Source organism: Octopus sinensis, linkage group LG5 (assembly GCF_006345805.1).
Source record: "Octopus sinensis linkage group LG5, ASM634580v1, whole genome shotgun sequence".
Taxonomy (NCBI): Eukaryota; Metazoa; Mollusca; class Cephalopoda; order Octopoda; family Octopodidae; genus Octopus; species Octopus sinensis.
Window position 1 is genome coordinate 41,283,316 of NC_043001.1, and position 8,576 is coordinate 41,291,891.

An 8,576-nucleotide genomic window follows, 5' to 3' on the forward strand; every position below is an offset into this window, starting at 1 on the left:
CTGCAATTTCAACTAATCAATGACGTCTATTGAGGTGAAAACATTCTGTGCCGTATGAATATGTCCCTCGTTTAAGAAACAGATTGGGTTTATTTACATTTCTGAGGAGAAAAAAAAAGATACCCTTCCCCCCACCGCTAACCCTAACCCTAAAACAGGTTGAAATGCAATAGATCGATACTAGGGTCATAATTATGGGTGATAATTTCATTTGACACTGCTAGAAAAAACTGCCATTCAAACCGAAAAGATCTTTTAGTCAAAAAACTTCTTTGTTTGTAAATGCTTTAGTTGTTTTTTATTTGTATATATATATATTTTGATCTATATTCATTTAATTTCTTTTAGTATTGTCATTGGTGTTGTTGCTTTGTAGCAGCTTGTATGCATGAGATATGTTTATGTTGTTGATTACGATGGTTGGTTGTATAGGTGTTCTCTGATATTGTTGTTAAGAACGGAGATAGTGGATTTGCTATCTGCTACTTTATGTTATTATGAAGTCAGGTTACTATGTGATTAAATAAGTTTACAATAGTTGTGTAGTGCTGTAATGTTTAGAGAATCGTGCAAAGATGCAAATGTGATGTCCTCTGCATATGAGGCTGTTGACATGTTTTGTAGAGATGTGAATATCTTGAGTAGGTATGAGTTAGAAATAGCTGCAAAGATGGATTCTTGTATGCCATTCAGGAAATTGCAGGTTATTGTATTGTTCTTGTATATTGTGTAGGTTTAATGTGGAGGTGCAATGGCCTAGTGGTTAGGGCAGCGGACTCGCGGTTTCGATTCCCAGACTGGGCATTGTTTATTGAGCAAAAACACCTAAAGCTCCATGAGGCTCTGGCAGGGGGTGGTGGCGAACCCTGCTGTACTCTTTCACCACAACTTTCTCTCATTCTTTCCCTGTTTCTGTAATACCTGTATATCAAAGGACTAGCCTTGTCACACTCTGTGTCATGCTAAATCTCCCCGAGAAATACGTTAAGGGTACACGTGTCTGTGAAGTGCTCAGCCACTGGCATGTTAATTTCATGAGCAGACGGTTCCATTGATCGGATCAACTGGAACGGCAGCTGACTTGGCAGACACCCATAAAATTATTAACCATCTTACAAACAATAACTCTGAGCACCTTTTCAAACTCCACCCGTCTAACACCCGTGGACATATTTACAAAGTCAGAAAACAGCACAGCTCCCATGACTTTAGGAAACATTTTTTCACACTGAGAGTTGCTGAAGCATGGAACAAACTGCCGGCATCAGTTGTTAGTTGTCGGAGCACTGCATCCTTCAAAACTTCCATGTTTCCTGAGATTCGCCAACACTACACCTGATTTTCTCCCCTCCATACACACACAAGCATGTATCTGACTCATAGATTGTTCGCTTTCCAGACATTTGTACATTACTGAATATACTTTCTACGCACGTTGTGGTGCACCTGAGCACTGTATACAATAATTTCATTATTATTATTATTATTATTATTATTATTTTATTATTGTAACCAATGGAGTGCCATAGGTTTAAGGATCAAACAAGTAGTTTGCTAGTCAGTGATTCATGCTGTTTTGAAAGGTGGTGTTAAGTATTTTTTGTGCAAATGGACAAAAGGGAATGGAGTTGAAAACATGCTAGTAAAATGGAGCACATGGGAGATTTTGTGTTGAAGTCATCATGCATTTTCAGTGTTAGATTTGGGAGTAGTGTGGAGGTCTGAATATATGTTGGAATTTGGAAAAAATGAGTAGGCTAATGATCTTATGAATTTACCTTTCTAGAAGTTTTGAGGGTTTGCATAGGCATTTGCTTGAAGATTATTATTGTGACCTGGACATGTATGGTGTAACTGTTGTTGATGTGGCTAATTCCTCTATATGTTATTTTATTATTAGTTTTGTGGTTTAAAGTATGGGCAGTCAGGTGTGTTGCATTGGCACAAAAGTCATGAAAAAAACTCATAAAATTTATATTAATTATACTATTTCTGATCTATTTATTTCTGTTCATGGCATTTTATGTGCATAAATAGCTAAGCTGTTAGCACTCATACTTTTGTAGTACTAACAATTTACACCATTATTAGATTAAGCTGAGTAGGAGACAGCATCTTGTCTTGTCTTGAGATAGCATTCACCCAGGGTGGGTTGAGCTGGCTTCATTCATCCTCAATGCTGCATCTCTCACAAACACCAACCAGACCTAGCGATTGGAGGCTAACGACTGTGTGATCTCCAACCATTCCTTATTCCAGCGGTGAGCGCCGTAGATATGGGGGCCTAGGTTGGGTTCCAGATCAGCCAGGTGTTTCGTTGTCCACCACATCGCTTTCACCAACCCTGAAGAGGAGCTGGAGCAATTGCTTTGTGGGTGAATTCTCCTGGCTGACAACGGAGGGCCATGACCCAGCCAATGCAGACGTCTCGTTAGGATGACTTGTTGGAGGGAGGTGACAGCATCTTATAAGCCCGGTACAATAGGTGTCTAAGAAGGCTGGAACAACAGTTTATATCACTACCTCATGATGTGAAATTACAAGATAGCAGCAGAATCATGATAGTGTTCTGCTTTCTATGCCAGGTGGATGTACTGGTTAACAACTTGACATGAAAGAAAAAAACCCAACTTATGTGGGAAAAGACTATTTAAAGGTGTAAGCCTTAAAATATAACTTAATAGCTACCTGATGAAAATATTGGAATCCTGCTAAGAACTACACGATGTTATATGCTGCACTACTAAGCCCTACAATACGTAAAGATTAACAGCCACAACCACACACACACACGTGTTACCATTGCACACATACACACACACGCAGACCTTCGCGCACACACATACCTCCTCTTGCACTTTCCTGTCTTTGAAAGAACTTTTCTTCACCCATTTCCTTCCGATCATTCAAAATGTGACCGCGTGTGTACCGTTGGCGATTTTTTTCCCTCTGTCTTCCCTTCTCCTATGTTTCCGATGAAGAGCTCCGCTCAAAACGTTAAACCCTCCTTTTTTCCCGAGCGTCCAATAATACTAAATTTGTTCCACGTCCTCGCGTTGTTGTGTTTCTTTGTGCTTTCTTGTTTGGATTAACTTTATATTACCTTCTTTCTACATTAAAGTCAAGAGTCAACAAGTGGGCCTGTATACGATAGACTTGTCAAAAGTAGCAATCAAATTACCCTGAAATCACAGAAATTGGGCTTAACATAGATACAAAGAGAAATAAATTTTTCACCTCTACCCAACATACACACATATGCACAAACGCGATAATATGTATTTCATAAAACTGCTTAAGAAAGCAACAGTTACATTTGAAGTGTATTTATAATATTCTGACACTTCATTTCATTACTTAAAGAAGTCAAATGCTGCTAGCTTTATTAGAAGTTGCAGATAGTTAAAAAATGATGCAGGAAAGTGCGATGGGAAATGAAATTGGATTTAAAAAGACAAAACAACAAAAATTTAATATTTACAGACATTTTATTTACTCTAGGTTTCTCATATCTTGTTCAAAATTGTTACATTTCTACAGTTAATAACATGTATCAACATTATTATTATTATTAAATGGTGAGTACTTCAGCTTTTTCTTGATAGCCGAAAAAGAGAAGAATAAAATCTTTTCTGAATGTTGTCAGTTCTCATCAATCTGCAAGAGAATTTTCTCGTGATGATAGAATCTATTAGAAAACACAAACAAGAAAAGAAGAAAGACAAATGTAGAAATGTATCAGACGTTATCTGAATTTCTTTTAATCTAAATAACAGATTTTAAAGTAAGGTTTTACAAAAAGTTGGTTAGAAAGTTTTGGTAGCCTAGTCTACCTAAATTTTTTGTATATGAAATATTGTCCATGAGCTTATTTCACTTTAATTACTAATGCACTTGAGGTTTGTTTGCAAGTTATATTACTATTTTGTTTCTTTTGAGCATTCTTAAAAGTTTTGCATTAATTTATATTATACTTTTCATACCATACCATTATATCTATTTGAGTGCTTTAAATAAAAACGATTGTTAGGCTACTCACTGTCACAGCCATGACATTGTAGCAGCTTCAGCTATCTGTCTTTGCTTTGATGGCATTGATTAGTGTTGATTTACTAATGATACTGATGGGTTCCATGCCACAATTCAAAGAAATATTTATCAAGCAGTGATGCATACTAGCATCACTTACTATCCTTGACTCTCATAGCAGCACTCATTGAGTGGACCTCAGTCTCTAAGATGTTGCTGTTAGGAAAAAGGGTTGATGATAGTGCTGTCCCAAAACAAGTGACCCAAGGTGTGCAGAAAACATTTTATCAGTGCTCTGTAAATACCTGAAGTACACCTTCCAATGAAGTACTTCTTACACATCACAATATTACTCTAATTATGCACACCCTAAATCATCTATAAAAAAGCCATCCCATGTATTTCATAGACAAGGTTTTCCTCATCAGAAATGATAATTTGCTCACTATGGAGTTATATCCATTTTTAAAAATTAGTTATTTTAACTTGTCTGTATATCACCTACTACCTAAATTCACAACAACCCATCTCCATGCCTACTCTTACTTTGATTCTTTTCTTCCAGACTTTTGTTTTTTTTTGCAAAACTTGTATTCTTCTGAAATATTCTTCTCTCCCATATTTCACAACTCTTAACCTACAATTCAAACTGAACATAAAACTAAATTAACTGTACTCAATTAGTTATCACTAACTCACAATCTAGAAGGGCCTGAAAAGTCTCTGAGCAGTGCTACTCCTCCTCAGGCTAATTAATACAAAAATGAAATGAAAACACCTGTTTTGCTCTCTCATAATGAATAAATATCGGGAAACATACGTGCGACTGTGTAAACATACACATTTTATGCCTATATAAAAAATAAAAAATACTGATATAATGCTAAAATCATGCTTTACTATCATCATTTGACTGATGATGAAGTTATGTATGTATAAAAGTCTGTATGTATGTAAAAGTGTGTATACATGTATGTATGTATATATATATATATATATATTATATATATATATAATATATATATATATATATATGAAGTGTGTATACATGTATGTATATATATATGTGTATGTATTTTCACATATTCTTTTGTTTGAAGACGAGTCTTCATTACGTTGCTATTCTGAGTTTTTTGTTTCTAGAACATTCTCCACAGTGATTAGAAGGAGACTACTTTCTAATGGCAAGAGAATTATTGTCCTGATTTCTTTCAGTTGGTTAGCAATTGGTTTAGACTAACTGCTAACCAACAGCAGCTTTGTGAAAATTATAGCTATTTTAAAATTTTGTGGTTGACATATTTTCAGCAGGAGTATTACATTGGTAGTAGGGAGTGTTTCTCAACGAGACAGTTTGACAAGGAATGTAATGCAATAGCTGTTGTCAAGAGGAGTTTGGCAGATCCTAATACCATATTTTGTGTACAATTGTAAGATGGTTTTAGATGTTTGTTCTTATGTCTACACTTCAACACAATCTCCTATCTCAAGAAAATGTTTATTTCTCAGCTTGACAAAGATAAGGCATCATTTATAATCTGAAGAACTACACTGGGTACATGAATAATATGTTCAAGAGCATGTGCTCTCAGCACACCCTCTCCTCAGATTCAGAAGCAAAAACAGCTCCACTTCACATTCCCAATATATCTGAAACCTGAATGAGAAGGTAAAGAAATAATACTCTGTTGTATTAGCCAAAGTACAACTGTTTCATAAATAAAAAAAAAATCTACTCTATTTGGCTTACATGTCTTTACACAGGTTTATACATGCACACATATCTAAGAGAAAAGAGTGGCCATGAGACCTGCATAGCAGTGCATATGTGTGACAAATATTTTAGAAGTTTGCATTGCAATAATGAGTTATTGGGTTCAATCCTACTGTGTGGCACCTTAGACATGTCTTCAATCATGGTCTTAAGTGTTATACATTAATAATAACCTTAAATTAGTAAAGTCATTAATGTACAGATTCATGATCTGAGTTACACCATTTACAGAAGGGAGGGAGCCTAATCAATGCTCAATATCACGGAGTGGTTTGACTGAAACTTTTGATCTAAGTGTGAGAAGGAGCTTATGAAAAAAGTTATCTTATCCATCTGATTGACAAGCTTTTACTTATAAGAACTTGATTATTTGCCCACTATGGAGCTATATTCTCTTTTACAGTTAGTTACTTTAATAGACTCTAATCACTTGTTTTGTATATCATTTTCCACTTAAGTTAATGCTTGCCCATATGCAAGCCTGCTCCTACTTTGATTCCTTTCTCCAGCCTCGTTTTTTTTATTTCTATATATTTTATCTATTTATTTGCAATGATTTCTTTCTTAGGTTTTCTTGCCAAATCAGCTGAATGCATTACAAATATCAAAGTCAGCAGCTATTGTTAGGGTAAGAGAGATTAACTTTTGGGGAATTGAACAGACTGCAGACTGAAGAGTTTGGTGCAGGCAGGCAGTTGGAAAGGAATGGAAGGACAACTGTCTAGATCACATAAGTTTTGGGGCTGAAAAAGTTTCTACATTTGGTAACTGTGAGTGGTGATGAGAGAGATGAAGTGGAAGAAAGTTTTGTTGAGGGTTTGATGTGAAGTAAGGAAGTTGAAAGGCAGTGAATATGGTGGCTTTATCAAGACATGCTTGGTTGAGCAATCATGAATAGAAAAATTCTGTAATGTATGAGAGACCTCCTTGGTAGTAAACTAAAAAAAAACATAGCTGTAATTTACAAGAAGGGAAAACCTGCTGGCTGTGTGATGCACAAAAGGCATCCTTTTTTTTACTTCTGGCATTATGGTAGTGTGTAAACACAACTAAGTTGGTGATAGTGGGCAACTACTTCTAAATGTTTCTAGGTTGTGTTTGTCATCTTTGTAACTTAAGTACAGCTACAATTGAACCACTTGTATGGACTTTAACTGTATCAAGTAGTTTTGAAGCCATCTTAAATGATCCATTTGCTTCTAAAAGCTGTCAACTTGGAACAACCATTAGAATTTAGTTAAATTTGAAGAATTCATTTGTATAGTTTCCTTTTTATCCAAAATCACAAAGAGGATTAGTAGATAGACAAAGAACATGTTTTATCAACATCACAGTTGTAATATATATATATATATAAATATATATATATATATATATATATATATATATATATATATATATAAATGAGAAGATGGATTTGGTATTAAACTTTATTCTGTACATTTGTTTTAAACCATCCTGCTATTGACCTTCATGTGTGGGACTCTGTTCAACATGAGTTGCTTCAATTTTGCAGTCTATGTCTCATCAGGTACATTAATAAAATTTTGAGGTTTTCTGGATAAGATGACAGTCAGAAGAGGCAGAGATGGTGACAAGTATACAGATATGCATATTTTATCTGTATGCGTGCATGCGTGTGTGTGTATAATAAATAATAAATATTTTGGACTAGTAGGTATAAGTCGATTAGTGTATTTAAATGTTGAGTAAAGCACTGGCACAGTTTAGGCTACCAGTTGTCATCTGCAGTTATGGTATCTACTTCAGGAACTCCACAGTGTCAGTTAGGGTAATTATATTAAGTGATGAGAAATTTGGTAGTGATCTTTATTCTGTACAATGTTCATTTTGACTGGTCCTGCTATTGTCCTTTATGTACGGGACTCCATTCAACATGTGTTGTATTGATTTTGCAGTCTGGGTCTCATCAGGTACATCAACGAAGTTGTGTCTCACTAAAGATCTTGAGTGTCAGCTGCTATGTTGTTATATGCCCACCTAGTTTTCCCTAGCTAGATGGGCATTATAACATGGCAACCAACACTCAAGATCTTAAACGAGACACAATTTTATTAATGTACCTGATGAGACATAGACTGCAAAATTGAAGCAACTCATGTTGAACAGAGTCCCACACATGAAGGACAATAGTAGGATGGTTTAAAACAAATGTACAGAATAAAGTTTAATACCAAATTCATCTTCTCATTTATATATATATATATATATATATATATATATATATATATATATATATATATATTACAACTGTGATGTTGATAAAACATGTTCTTTGTCTATCTACTAATCCTCTTTGTGATTTTGGATAAAAAGGAAACTATACAAATGAATTCTTCAAATTTAACTAAATTCTATATTTTATGCAACTGAAGATTGCTCTACATTTTAAATTGATGTAATGAAATGATTGCATTGTTCAATTAAATGGGGTCGCATGAAACGATCGTACTGTATTACCTCTGGATATCCTTGTTACTTATTTTGATTATATATATATATAATGTATGTATATGTATATATATTTATGTATCATCATTATTTTATGTTTGCTTTCCATGCTAGAATAATATGTATGGGCCATCAAGACATGAATCAGTTCTCATTTGGAGTTACTACACTCCTAGATGGGCCAGAGAACCATGTCTTGTTTAGGCTTGGTTTCTATAATCAGATGCTTTTCCTAACACCAACCACTGGTGTTACTGAGTGTACTGGGTGCATTTTACCATGACACCAGCACTTGAGGTCT